Consider the following 15,264-nt stretch of genomic DNA (forward strand, 5'->3'; position numbering starts at 1 on the left):
GCCATTGATGAACATTTGCAGCTGAAGGGCTCCAGAGAGGGACATCCCCACAGGCCTTGTTGCCCAGAGGAACATGAATCCCTCATCCCCTGTGACTCCGTTTACGGGACAAAGAAACTATGAGACTTATAGGCCATTCCCACCCCTGGGACTCTATTGGACAAGGACGGATACGGGTAATTGAACAAGGCCAATGGGAGAAGACCACATCTTTTTTTTTTTTTTTTTTTTTTTTTTTTGCTTTTTCTAGCGCCACTCCTGCGGCATGTGGAGGTTCCCAGGCTAGGGGTCTAAGATGAGCTACAGCCGCCAGCCTACGCCACGGCCACAGCCACGCAGGATCCAAGCCGAGTCTGCAACCTACGCCACAGCTCACGGTAACACCGGATCCTTAACCCACTGAGCCAGACCGGGAATCAAACCCGCAAGCTCATGGTTCCTAGTCGGATTCATTAACCACTGAGCCACGATGGGAACTCCCATGACCACATCTTTTTAATAAATACTTTGCTTGCTTGTTGCCTGTGTGTTCACAGAATTCATTCTTCCACATGGGTGAGAACCCAGATTCCAGTATTATCTTTCCGGCATCAGTAGGGATGGCCACAGCGGCTGGCCATCCCATTGGCTTTATCTTTTTCTCCAGCACTATCCTGTAGCCCTGATGTGACGGAGATGCAGCCAATATTAAGGTTCTCCAGCGTGAACTGAAGTCTGGCACTTGCCATCAGCTTCTTCCATGGAGTAAAACCTAAGTGACTGCAGCTACAAACCCGCAACAGCCCTGAGGGCAGCTCAAGGTGGAGACCGGGGTGAGGCCCTCTGTGCTCTGGGAAAGCTGGAAGAACAGGCCTTATGTGCCCAATTCTTGCATCTCCTCATATCTAGAAAAACACTAAAATCTTCCTGGTGATGTCTGCTCCTTGTGACTGGTGGTTGCCTTCAGGAGACCAGCAACAAACTTTTATTAAATGTGTGTGCTGCAAGCACCTCCCCCTCACCTTTATCCTACCCTGATATTCCTTCCCCCTTTTCCTCCTTGGCTGATAGTTCAGCCTGGCCTGTAAATGCAGTCACCTCCAAGGATGAGAGCCTGGTGAGTTCTGCAGGCTGTGAAGACTCAGGATACTGGCCCTGAGAGCAGCGGTGCCTATCAAAGAAGCCCAGGCCTCTTTTGTTCCTGCTCCCTGCCCTCTGTTGCAAAAACCCCTCTATATCCCAGCTCCTCCCTCACTGCCTCAGAGTGGTTTCTCAGGGCTACCTGAGATTCTGTCTCCCAGGCTTAAGTCCTAAACTCACCCCAAATAAAACTTTAACTCTCAACTTCCTGGTTGTGTACTTTTTTAGTCGACACCAGAGAGAACTCTTCTATGGCTCCCCATTGCCCTTGGGCTAAAGGACAACGTCTGGAATGCAGCCCTCATGGAACTGCCAATCCAGCTCCCGCACCCCCAACCAAGCCTCATCCTCTCTCTGTGTCCCCTTTCCCCTACAGCTGCCACCAACCATCCTTTGGCACTCCCAGGGCACTCTGCTCCCTCTGGCCTCCAGATGGTCATGCAGGCTCTTCCCTCAGCCAGGAATCCTCCCTCCCCTCTCTTTGCCAAGTCTTAATTATCTTTCAGCTTAAACATCCCTTTGCGGGGAATCTTTCTATGAGCTTCTGCACAAAACTGGCTGTAGCTCTTCTCTCTATGTCCATGGCACCTTGCCCTTGTTTCTCCTCTCAGCATAGTGTGACTTGCCTGTTCAGTGTCTCTTCCTGAGTGACAAGAAAAAGAAAAAAAAAGAAGAAGAAGAAGAAGGAACCAAATAAAACGTCAAGAAATGAAAAAGACTCAAAAATTAAGTCAATAACTTTAATAACATTAAATTAAGCCAAAAAGATAATTCTAAACTGAAAGAGAAATACAAGAAGCTTTTCTATAATAAAGCACAAAGATATAAAAATAGCACTTCATGTTGGTTAATAAACACGAGGAATGAGGTGGGAAGGTCTTGCCCTTGATCTCTAAACTACACTTGATGAGAATTTGAGAGTGAAAAAGTGAGAGCCTGGAGGAGAAAGAATTTGAGGAAATAATATGTAGGAGTTTACAGAACTGATGAAACACAACTCCTAAGAGTCAAGAAGCAGTTTGGGCGGTTTAGCCTACCCTGCAAGCCAAGAATCTCCCTTAGAAATGCAACTTAAGGAAAAGCAAAGTACTTGTTATGCAAACGCAGAAAAAAAAGTCCTCTGGGTATTGCCATCTCCCAAAATGTACAACGCATTCCGCCGGGGTTCTTGTGCAGATTAGATGCCGAGATTTGATTTGCACATGCATAGAAAGAAAGTGCTCCAGCAGTTTAGCAGAACATTCCTTGGGTTTTTCCGGAGCCAAAGAGCAGGGCTGAGCCAACTGTAGGAATTCATCAAACATACCAGGGCTTGATATCAGACCCAATGGGGCAAAAACTCTTCAAATGTAGCACAGCCTGGAGACAGGGAAAGGACAAGAGAACAGGAATTTTGGTTACAGAACTCTTACCAGACCAGTCCCATGACACAACCAGCCCTCTGGACAGGTGTCTCTGTGCCATGAGATGATGAGCTCCCCATCTCTCTGCAATTAAGCAAGCAGGGCTGGGGTTTAGTTGGTGGGGTCAGTGCCCTGAAAACCCCCTTTCTCTCCAGTTCAGGGGACAGGGCTCCCCTTCAGCAAAGCAGGCCTGATGGTAGCCCAGACTCCAGTGCAGACAACCAGGGAATCCTGGGGCACGGGCAGGTCTGGCAGGGGATCAAGTTATCTGGTTCAGGTTACCGTAATACCATCCTATGGGTCCTGTCCCTACCCGCAGGCAGGTAATTAAACAGTACCAAGGCTCAGGATGGCTTCGAAAACCTCTGAGAGGGCAATTTAAGGACCTTTGTCTCCAGCCCTGTCCAGGGAAAAAGCTTCATTTTCTGTGGTCAGCAAACACTGCCTGTCCCCTCAGCCCTGATGACAGGAGCTGAGCTAGTTTAGGGAAAGGGTGAAGCTCAGAAAAAGGTCCTGGGGATGGAGCAGCAAAGGGGCACAGGGCTGGGCAGGGGTGGAGAGTGGCACTGATGACCTGGTCAGAGCCTTGTCAGAGGAATCCTGACCCAGAAATCAGATCAGAGTGAGTGGGAGGGGCAGAACCTAGACAATAATAAACCCATCTGAGCACTGCCCATGAAGAGCGGACGCCAGGGAGGATGGAAGAAGGCTTAAACTTTTTCTTTTTCATTTTCCAGCCTCACCCTCAGCATATGGAATGTCCCAGGCTAGGGGTCAAATTGGAGCGACAGCTGCGGTCTACACCACAACCACACAGATCTGAGCTGCATCTGTGACCTCCACCACCGCTCACAGCAACATAGGCTCCTCAACCCACTGAGCAAGGCCAGGGATCAAACCTACATCCTCACAGAGACAAGGTAAGGTCCTTAACCCGGTGAGCCACAGAGGGAGCTCCTGCTTCCTTTTTAGGATGGGGAACCTGGAGTGTTCTTTAATGCTGAAGGGAAGATGCTGGCAGAGACCAAGGCTGAGACTGCAGGACAGAGGGGAGGAATAAGAGGCAATCCAGGTCCTGAGCTGGCAGGAGACTTAAGGATGGCAGGGGGCAGGATTGATGATAACCAGGGGGCAAAGGAGCATGAGAATGAGCTGGGTGAAGGCAGGGTTCTGAGGGGAACTAGAAGGATCCTTCTCAGGCCTGGAGGAGACAGGTTTGGGGACAGAGGGGAGGCTGCCCTGAGTAAGAGGGATGAGTAAGAGACAGTGGCCAGCCAGAGAAGCTCTGGAACCGTCACAGAGGAAGGACCCAGACAGAGATGAGCTGAGGCCCAGCAAGCAGGGAGCAGCTAAGCGAGGGCAGACCTCGCCTGGGACAGGGTGGACAGAGCCTGTGAAGACCTGCTGTGCCGGGGAGGGTGAGTGCCAAGGACGCGCCCAGAGGGCCCCAGCCTACCTCCACCGCAAGCAGAAAGAATAGCACAAGGAGGTTTACTCAGTGTTCTGTAATAACCTATATGGGAAAAGAGAATAGATATATGTTTATGTATAACTGATCCATTGCGTTGTAAATCTGAAGCTAATACAACATTGTAAATCAACTCTATCCCAATACATTTTCTTTTTCTTTTTTTTTTTTTTTTTGCTTTTTAGGACCGCATGTGGAGGTTCCCAGGCTAGGGGTCAAGTTGGAGCTACAGCTGCCGGCCTCCGCCACAGCCATCCCTCCTGAGCATCTCCACAGGCCTCTCTTGAAAATTTCAATCTCAAATAATGCCTGGAGGACCCAGTTCTTGAGCCATGTTGATTTTTTTTTTTTTTTTTCATTTAACCTTCATCCTCTCCATGCAGCAGCAGCATCCGCATTTTACTGAAGGAGCCCCGAGGTTCAGGGAGGTAAAGACATTTGCTCAAGGTGACTCAGCCAGGATTGCCCAGGTCCGTCTGGCCGCAAAGCCCCTCCTTTCCACTTTGCTACTGTTAGAACCAGCTGGATGCATCTGCCCCCCTCGGACTACATGCTCTATGGGGGCAGGAATGGGGTCTGCCTCATCCCCATATCACCAGCTGACCCCACATGGTACTCGAGAAAATTTTTTTAAAATGTTATTGGGAGGAGTTCCCTTCGCGGCTAAGTGGTTAACGAATCTGACTACCAATCATGAGGATGCAGGTTTGATCTCTGGCCTCGCTCAGTGGGTTAAGGATCCAGGTTTGCTGCCAGCTGTGGCATAGGTCATAGACGCAGCTCGGATCCTGCGTTGCTGTGGCGGAGGCCGACAGCTGTAGCTCCAATTCGACCCCTAGCCTGGGAACTTCCACATGTGGCCCTAAAAAGCAAAAAAAAAAAAAAAAAAAAAAGAAAGAAAGAAAGAAAATGTATTGGGATAGTGTTGATTTACAATGTTGTATTAGCTTCAGGTTTACAACGCAATGGATCAGCTATACATATACAAATACCCATTCTCTTTTCCCATATAGGTTATTACAGAACACTGAGTAAACCTTCTTGTGCTATTCAGTGGGCTAAGAAAGGTAATAACACGATCTGATGTTTGTTTTACAGATATGTTCAGAAAAATCCAATCTAATAACTAAATGGCCCTTTAAAATTTCCAAAGAGACATCTACAGTAGAATGCTTTTTTTTTTTTCCCTTCGGTCTTTTTAGGGCTGCACCTGCAGCATATGGAAGTCCCCAGGCTAGGGGTGGTCGAATCAGAGCTGTAGCTGCCAGCCTACGCCACAGCCACAGCAACACAGGATCCAAGCGGTGCCTGCGACCTACACCACAGCTGACAGCAATGCCAGATCCGTAGCCCACTGAGTAAGGCCAGGGATTGAACCTGCCTCCTCATGGATGCTAGTCAGATTCGTTTCTGCTGAGCCACAAGGGGAACTCCCATTTGTGCCACATTTTAGATTCCACATATAAGTGATATCATATAGTATTTGTCTTTCTCTTTCTGACTTACTTCACTTAGAGTGAGACTCTTTAGTTGCCTCCATGTTGCTGCAAATGGCGTTATTTTGTTATTTTTAATGGCTGAGTAGTATTCCACTGTGTATATGTACCACATCTTCTTACTCCATTCATCTGTCGATGGACATTTAGATGGTTTCCATGCCTTTGCTATTGTGAATAGTGCTGCAATGAACACAAGGATGCAGGTATCTTTTTGAATGAAAGTTTTGTCCAGATATGTGCCCAGGAGCGGAATTGCTAGATCCTATGGATTTGCTGGAACTATATTTAGTTTTCTGAGGAACCTCCATACTGTTTTCCATAGTAGTTGGACCAATTTGCATTCCACACCCTCTCCAGCATTTGTTTTTTGTGGACTTATTCACGATAGCAATTCTGGCCAGTGTGAGGTGGTACCTCACTCTAGTTTTGATTTGTATTTCTCTAATAATTAGTGATGTTGAGCACTTTCTCCTATGTGCCTGTTGGCCATCCATATGTCCTCTTTGCAGAAATGTCTATTTAGGCCTTCTGCCCATTTTTCAGTTGGGTTGTTTGTGTTGTTGTTTGTTGTTGTTGTTGTTGTTTCTGCTGAGTTGTGTGAGTTGTTTGTATATTTTGGAGATTAAGCACTTGCTGGTTGCATTGTTTACAACTGTTTTCTCCCATTCCGTAGGTTGTCTTTTTGGTTTTTTTATGGTCAAGAAAATTTATTGAGAAGAAGACCCTAGAGACAAATCATCTAGTCTGACCCTTTCATTTTACAGATGAAGAAACAGAGGGTCAGGGTCGCACAGCAAATCGGTACTGGTGCTGGCTTAGGACACAGGTTTCTGACTCAGAAACCAGAGCAAGGCCCACAGAACCCAGCATGAGGCAAGGTTCTCCTCTCTGGGACAACATTGTCACTTGCCCAGTGACATTGTAATAATCGCCTAATTATTTTCCTGCTAACATTATACACCCTGAACCTTAGGTCAGAAACAGGGTCCAGGGCCTGGGAAAGCTGCCCATCCTACCTCCCTGGTCTCTTTGACAAAAGAAACCACCAGGAAAGAACTCAGCCACCCTGCCTAAGCAGGTCTGGGCCAGGGGTCTCAGTCTATGGGCCAAGAGGTTAGGTTGGGGCCCACTTTGGGACAGCAGGGGAGATACAGATCAGAAATATTTGTGGATATGATTTGGGGAAGCAGCTGCAGAGCCAAGACCTAAAGGATGAGTAAGAGGGAGCCAAACAGAGAGGGCTATGGGAAGGGTATTCCAGGGGGACGGAGCAGCAAGAGCAAAAGCCTGGAGAGAGAGGAGTAAAGAGGATATTCACAAGTTACAAGTTCAGTGTCACCATGATGAATGTGCCATGAGAGGCAGGGTTCAGTAGAGGAGAGGGAAGTAGGGTACAGGACTGAGCCAGGCCAGAAACCCTTCCCATACAAGGAAGAGAGTGGCATTGGGCTCGTTAAGTAGGGATCGTGGAATGAGGAAATACCAGGAAAGGGAGCAGAGCAGAAACTATTCGAATCATGGCACTGCCCTGTCTAGAAACTGCTAATGGGATCACAACTCTTACCCTTGGGATGGCAGCCAAACACTTTGCCACCCAGGCCTGGCACAGGCTGCTTCCTGCAGCTCACTCTGATGTCCAGTCCCCACCTGCACCCTGCAGTTTCCTCCTCATCTCCTGTTCATCATGCCCAGGACAACCTCTGCAGCTCTGCTCCTGCTGTCCCCTCTGACTAGAACGCTCTCCCAGCTCAAATGGCCCTTCCTCCAGGAAGTCTTCCATGCCCCACCTTGTAACTCATCTCTCACTATTCTGTCTCAAGGTCCTCAGTGCTGGGCTCCACTGTAGCTCTGATAACACACTTTCATAATTCCACAGCAGGAAGGAGAAACATGTTATTTTTAAAAGCCATGTGCAGGCTGGGCCCGTTGGCATAGGAAGAAGGTAGAATTGTTCTTGGGGGGGAAAATGTTCTTTTGGTTTGAGAAAGACCGTAAGAGGTAAATTCTGATGAAGTGCCCCAGCCACAGGTTAGCTGTGAGCTGAGTGGACAAAGAGACTGCGAAGCGCTCTGTGAGACGTTTCCTTCCCGGTGCTCTGGGCTCTCTCTGTGCTGCTCTCCCATCCTCTTCCCAGTGCCCATCCAGGCAGCAAAGCCTGCAATTCTTTGCAATCACAGTGAAATTTTTGATTCGGGATGCAAAAGCCAAGTTGCAAAAACCCAGACGTTTGAACTTCAAAAGCCTACACCCTGAAAGATTTGGAGCATAAGCTCAGTAACATAGATGGAAGAGTTCCCGTTGTGGCTCAGCGGACATGAATCCAACGAGGCACCATAAGGTTGCTGGTTCAATCCCTGGCCTTGCTCAGTGGGTTAAGGATCCGGCGTTGCGGTGAGCTGCGGTGTAGGTCAAAGATGCAGCTCGGATCTGGTGTTGCTGTGGCTGTGGCCGTGGCTGGCAGCGGTAGCTCTGATTGGACCCCTAGGCTGGGAACCTCCACATGCTGCAGGTGCGGCCCCAAAAAGCACACACACACACAAAAGGAGTACACGATCCATTGGTGCCACCTTCCCAAGACGGGGACGGAACTGGGGGAGAGGACGAGAGAGAATGAGCCAGGGGTGAGGAAGAGATGAGACTGATGCGTCCCTGAGAAAGCCGTGGTGTTGACTATACGGGAACTCAGAGAGCTAAAAGGAACACCCGCCCTTCCCTGGCCAAGCCCAGGAAAGCAGCACAGCCCAGGTGGCCCTGGAAAGATATGAGGAAAGGACTGCATGGTGACTCTAGGCTGATGGGTCTCAGCTGCCCCACAGCCAGGCAGCAGATGAGTGTTCTGTGCACCCATGTGGGGTTCAGGCCGGGAAGGAGCTGAGCCTGGAAAGACCTTGTGGTTGAACGTGAAGGAAGACACCATGGCCACCCCGCAAACTGACAGTCAGGGTGAGATAGAACCTTGTGCATTCAGGATTTCCCATCACGGCAGAGCAGAAACGAATCTGAGTAGCAACCATGAGGATGCAGGTTCGATCCCTGGCCTCGCTCCGTGGCTAAAGGATCTGACATTGCCGTGAGCTGCGGCGTAGTTTGCAGACACAGCTCTGGCGGAGGCACAGGCCCGCAGATACAGCTCCACCTCAGCCCCTCACCTGGGGACCTCCATATCGCTGCGGGCGTGGCCCTAAAAAGACCAAAATAAATAAATAAATAAAAAGAACCTTGTACATTCATGGCACACTCCACAAGAACAGACACCCACACCTCCGCCTTGCCAGTACTACGGTGACTCTTAGAACTGGTCACACACCTGGCAGGACAGTCTCTGTAGGAAGGGTGTTGGCAAAGAAAATGCGTTTAAATGTAGAGAAATAACCTTTCATTTCTTCCAGCCCCACCTTTACAGACCAAGACTGTAGCAGTTGGATGGCTCTGCCTCGGCAAATGAGAATGCACTCAGTTAAGGAGGGAGAGGAGGATTGAGAGTGGAGAGGGTGGCAGAAAGCCTTGACTCAAGAGTAGACACAGGATCAGCAAAAATTCCCCGTGGAAGGGAGGGCCTGTGACTTGTCCCTAAAGGGAGTCTAAGAGTCACATGCAAGTTCTCATCCATCCTAATCTTTGCCCCAGCTCCCCTCTGTGGCCCATACCTTCACTGTCACCCACAGCACACACTAGCCTTGCGTGAGGGATGCTTTGGGGGGACAAGGGAGGAGGCGCAATGGTTGTGGACCCAAACCGTAAAGGAAGAAGATAGCACTGCCAGTCAGACATTGGCTGGGGCTGGAATTCTCTCAAAGGCTTCCTTGCTCACAGGCCCCTTACATGTCACCTGGGCCCTCCGCTAAGGCTGTTGGCCAGAACACCTGCCCATGGCCTCTCTGGATGGCCTGGGCTTCCTCAGAATATAGAGGCTAGGTTCCAAAAGCAAGCATCTGAAAGAGAGCCTGACGGAAGGTCTTCACGCTATACAATCTCACCTCGGGAATCACAGAGCGTTGCCTTCCCCTCTTTCTGTGTATGGGAAGCAGATCACTGGGGCCGGCCCGTAGTCAGGGGGCAGGAAATTAGACTCCACTTCTTGAGAGGAAGAATTTGAGAGTTCCCATCGTGGCTCAGCTGAAACGAATCCGACTAGTATCCATGAGGATATGGGTTTGCTCCCTGACTTCGCTCAGTGGATTAAGGATCTGGCATTGCCACCAGCTGCAGTGTAGGTGGAAAATGCAGCTTGGAGCCCGAGTTGCTGTGGCTGTCTTGTAGGCCAGCAGTAGTAGCTCCTATTCAACTCCTAGCCTGGGAACTTCCATATGCTGCAGGTATGGCCATAAAAAAAAAAAGATAGGAAGAATTTGTAAACATGTTTAAGAGCACCCCAAAGAGGAGTTCCCGTCGTGCGTGGCTCAGTGGTTAACGAATTCGACTAGGAGACATGAAGTTGCGGGTTCGATGCCTGGCCTTGCTCAGTGGGTTAAGGATCTGGCGTTGCCGTGAGCTGTGGTGTAGACTGCAGACACGGCTCGGATCCCGTGTTGCTGTGGCTGTGGCGTAAGCCGGTGACTATGGCTCCAATTCCACCCCTAGCCTGGGAACCTCCATATGCCACAGGTGCGGCCCTAGAAGAGACAAAAAGACAATAAATAAATAAATAAATAAACAAGAGCACCCCAAAGACCAAGTGATCACCAAAAGAAACATAAGCCCCTGAGTATCTCTGAAAATATTGTGAGGGTCATGCAAATTTTCCCACCATGTGTTGAAATGCATCCAAGGTAATTTATTTGAGTAGCAAAGAACAGTCAGTATGACCTCAAAAGTTAGTGAAGTTGGTAAACCCAGGACAGTACTTCCGGTTTATCTGTTTGACACTCCAGTAAACAGTAAGCTCACTACCCTCTGCCTGGGTCCTTGGACTGTGTTGGCGAATGAGTAACCCAGAACAATTGAAACAGTTCAGGGTGTCTGCTTCCATCATAGAAATTTGCTTGCTTGAAATTTGACAACTGTGTAAAATTCTTGGTGCTCATGACAAGCATTGCTACAAGAGAAGGTAGAGCAACTTGCAGACCTAGGAATGAGTACCTGGAATTGACTTTGAGACTGACCAAGACTCTGCCGGATGCACGCAGAGGTGGGTAATGGTTCCTCCAGGGATCAAAACGCACAGACTAAACCCGCAGTTAAAATCAGCATAGATGGATTGAAAAATGAACGCCTGCACAACATGGTTTGTGTCTAGTGGTGAAACAATCAGACCATATGTATTGTAGCCATGTCTGCAAGAGGGAGAGGACAAGACAAAGGCAGAAAATGTGAATGGAGTTCTGCTAAAAGAAGACAGAAGAAAAGAACGGAGTTCCCACTGTGGCTCAGTGGTTAACGAACCCGACTAGTAACCCATGAGGTTGCAGGTTCGATCCCGGGCCTTGCTCAGGGGGTTAAGGATCTAGCATTGCGCGTGAGCTGTGGTGTAGGTCGCAGACGTGGCTGGGATCCTGCGTTGCTGTGGCTCTGGCTGTGGCGCAGGCCGGCAGTTACAGCGCCGGTTCAACCGCTAGACTGGGATCCTCCATTATGCCACAGGTGTGGCCCTAAAAAAGACAGACAGAAAGAAAGAAAGAAAGAAAGAAAGAAAGAAAGAAAGAAAGAAAGAAAGAAAGAAAGAAAGAAAGAAAGAGAGTCCTGGGAGTTCCCATTGTGGCTCAGAGGGTTAAGAACTGGACTAGTATCCATGAGGATGCAGGTGTGCTCCCTGGCCTTGCTCAGTGGATTAAGGATCCAGTATTGCCGCAAGCTGCAGCGTAGGTGGAAGATGTGGCATGGATCCCGCATTGCTGTGGCAGTCACGTAGGCTGACAGCTGTAGCTCCTATTCAAACCCTAACCTGGGAACTTCCATATGCTGCAGGTGCGGGCTTAAAAAGAAAAAAAGAAAAGAAGCCTGGAGCTTGCTAGCTCCACGTGCCTCTGAGGAACTTCCCTCGAGGAAGATGCTGGGTATCCTGACATTAAACTATTCACCCACTTCCCTGGGGAAAGTGCTGAAGAGGAGGCATTATTCTGCTCAGTCAGTGCTTTGCCCCTTCACCGAGATCAACAACCTGGAACATCAAGGTATTATTTACTCTCTGCACTTACACTCTCTCCCAACCCCAAACACACCTGCTCCCTCTCCCTCTTTCCTGATAAATGACTTCATACCACTTTGCACAGTTTCTGCATAACTTTGGAGGAGAATGGAGCAGCAGGAGTCTGAAGCCACAGGCCTGAGCAGTGAAGTCATCTGAGGCCAAGTCTGCGCCTTCAACAGATAGATACCCCCTAAACCCCTACTATGTGCTGGGCCCCGTGCTGAGGGCTGGGGACACACAACTATTTCAGACATGCTCCCTGACTACCAGGAGCTCACAGGTGAGTGGAAGAGAAAGACAGAGAACAGATTAGGATCGACAAGTGTTTTCAGTCCTAGAGCCAAGGGGAAGCGGGTGAAAGAAGAATTTGTTCCAGCTGGAGTGGAAAGAGAAGTCGCTGGAACAGAGCCTGGAAAATACACAAGCATTCTCCAGCAAAGGAAATGCTGCACATGGCCAAGACCCCAGAGGCTACAAGCAGCCTGCCAGCTTGTTGTTGGGTAAATCCAGGGCACAGGGCATGAGGAGGCAGAAGACTGAAGGACGAGGCTGGAGAGGCAGGTCAGACCCAGATCCTACCCAGCTTTGCAGGCCAGGCTGAGGAGGGGGAGCTTTACCCTGCAGACCAAGGAGGTGCTGAAAGGTTGGAAGGGACTGAGGCATTGCCAGCAAGGCCACTCCAGTTCTAATATAGACATTAGTGAGGGGAGGTGGAAGGGCCTGGAAGGTGGGAGAGCGGTGAGGAGGGCTGAAAAGAGATGGTGGAGGCTCACGCTAGGGCAGTGGCCATCGAGGATCAGCTGGATGTGACTCTAACAGGAGCTAGGACAGGACAGGACAATCAGCAAAGCCAGAGATCCATCCCGTCCAATGTTCCAGACTCTAGCCCCAAGCTTCTGTTTTCCGTCCCAGATTTGGATGGAAAAGAAGTACCGGAGACTGTTTCAGAAAGAAAAGAAAGACAGATTTGCACTCAGCTCTGTGTGGTGTTGACTCCAAGAAGTGGGATGGCAAGGGGTAGGGTGTCTGGGAGGGAGGAGGGCCCTGCCTTGACTTCACTCAGTAAGTTTGTTCAGCAGATGTCTGTCCTGGGCCTGCTAAGCGAGGAACCAGCAGACCTAGTTAATATCCCAGGTATTCTGGTCACCCCCTCCACGGCCACAGGCAAGCGACAATTTCTGAGCCAGTTCCTCCATCAGGAAAATGAAGATGGGCATCCCTTCCATACAGAGTTGTTTTAAAGTTTAGAAATAATATATGTAAGAATAACTGTGGCACAGATAGGTGTTGGGTAAATGGCAGTCCTTGTTATTGATTTAGTCTCTGAACATGTACAGTGAGGTTGAACCCAAACCAGTCCCAGGCTCTAAAAATTTCTGTGTTTCAGTGCTTCCCTCTACTGGCCAAAAGGGGCAGATTCCACTGGGGAGAGAATCACGGGGTGCTAAAACCAGACAGAGCTCCCCGTCTTCTCATGCAGAGTCAGAATCCTCCTACATCAAGGGTTCCCCACTGGGAGAACAGCAGCATCTCTCCAGATGTAGACCCCTCCAGAGGCAGCAGATGTGAAGCAGCAAATAGCCCGCCAGCCACTTAGCAGCAGCATGAAGCTGGATGCATCACTGCACTTCTCTGAGCCTGTTTCCCTGACTATAAAATGGAATGATGATCCCTGCCTTTATTCACAGAGTTGTTGTGACTTTTGGGGAAAGAGATTACATCTGAATAAGGTCTGTGGACAGACATGCTCTGAGCTTCCCTAAAATATTAATCATCAAGCACTTTCTGGTGTCCCTTCTCCATCATTCTGTGCACTGGGGACCCCAGGAAGATTGTAAGAAGCTGGCCCTGGAGTTCCTGTCGTGGCTCAGCCGAAACGAATCTGACTAGCATCCGTGAGGACTCAGGTTCCATCCCTGGCCTTGCTCAGTGGGTAAAGGATCCGGCATTGCCAGGCACTGCGGTGCAAGTCGAAGATGCTGCTCAGATCTGGCATAGCTGTGGCCGTGGCTTAGGCTGGCAGCTGCAGTTCCGATCTAACCCCAAGCCTGGGAACCTCCATATGCCTCGAGTGCAGCCCTAAAAAGCAAAAAAGAAGAAGTGGCCCTGCCCTTGGGGAGATCCAATCTAGTGGGAAGAGAGTAGGCACATAGTAGGTGTTCGGTAAATGGCAGTCCTTGTTATTGGTTTAGTCTCTGAACGTGCACAGTGAGGCTGAACCCGAACCAGTCCCAGGCTCTCAAAAATTCTGTTTCAGTGCTTCCCTCTACTGGCCAAAAGGGGCAAATTCGGCTTCAGGCATTTATTGACAGGGTGGAATAGGAACTGTGTGTGCCTGGAAGAGTCAAGGAAAGAACCTGCTGTTAGATCAGCCTGTTCCAAGGACCCAGGCTCTGAAACAGCAGAGGATAAAGCCAAGTCCAGGATGACCTGCAGGTCTCTGCATCTGTTGGCACAATCCTTCCTCTGCTCCTCACGCCCCTCTCCCCCAAAGCAGTGAACAAGGAAATATGGTAGGCGGTCAACAGAGTCAATCAGCTAAAGCCACCGCCGTCTCTGAGTATAAACCCACCTTGCATTCAGGAAAGGGTCTCAAGAACTTGTTACATTTTGTAATACCCTCTCGCTGGAATTCCTGGACCAATGCCTGCGGGACTTAGTCTCACCTCCAAAGTTTTGCTTTGACCTCACCTCACTGATCTTCTTAGGTCACCATAGGTTCCCACAACCTATAGAAATTTCTGAGGACATGGATATCGACAAAGAATCACAGGGACAGAGAGGTTCAGTTAGGTAGGGACAAACTGGCAGATTCTTGGTTCTTCCCTAGAATTTAGCATCAGAAGAAAAAAAAGGGTATGACAAAGAGGCATAGAGCCTGAGAAAGCACAAAGGAGAAACTTCAGTCCCAATAAGTAAAAAGACATTCAGGCATAAATGATTGGAAAGGGAGAAATAAAACTGTCATTAGGTATAGATAATACGATTGTCCACATAAAATGAAACAAAACCAAAAATCCACAAACAAATTATTAAATTATTGGGAGTGCAATTATTGAACATTAAGGGCAATATACAAAGGTCACTGCGTTTCTACACACCGGCAAACAACAATTGCGATATGAAACATAATATTTAAAACCATTCCATCTCTAATAACAATAGAATTATAAGTACTTAGGCATAATTGTAACTAAAAGTTGTGCAAAATATGTATGTAAATAATTATAACACATTGCTGAAACATACATCCTCAGCCAAATGATCAAATCCAAAGTCACCAACAGTTCCACAAATGACACTGTATACTCTCGGATGTGATACACTGAGACAGACATCTCAGCTGATACAGTATTCCTGCCAAAAATATCTAAACTAATCTTGAGGAAATAATCGTACAGCAATTGCTGGTGGGAGTGCATATTTGCACAACCATTTTTATTTTGGCTGTGCCCTCATCATGCAAAAGTCCCCAGGCCAAAGATCAGCAGTGATAACTGTGGGACCCTTAACCACTAGGCCACCAGGGAACTCCTCACAGCGATTTTGAATCTAAATTGAAGGGCGTTTTTGCAAAACAACTGGCCTGTACTTTCAAAAACATCATAAAAGACACAAATTCACATAGGCTAATGACAGGCTGGAAGC

General features: G+C 48.8%; 1 long non-coding RNA gene across 1 annotated transcript; it reads left to right on the plus strand.

The window, feature by feature from the left end:
* Positions 3,390–13,536, plus strand: LOC106510728. Its single transcript, XR_001309447.2, has 3 exons — positions 3,390–3,442; positions 11,394–11,599; positions 11,699–13,536. It is a non-coding gene; the product is annotated as an uncharacterized LOC106510728 (long non-coding RNA).

The sequence above is a fragment of the Sus scrofa genome, chromosome 6 (assembly GCF_000003025.6).
Source record: "Sus scrofa isolate TJ Tabasco breed Duroc chromosome 6, Sscrofa11.1, whole genome shotgun sequence".
Lineage (NCBI taxonomy): Eukaryota > Metazoa > Chordata > Mammalia > Artiodactyla > Suidae > Sus > Sus scrofa.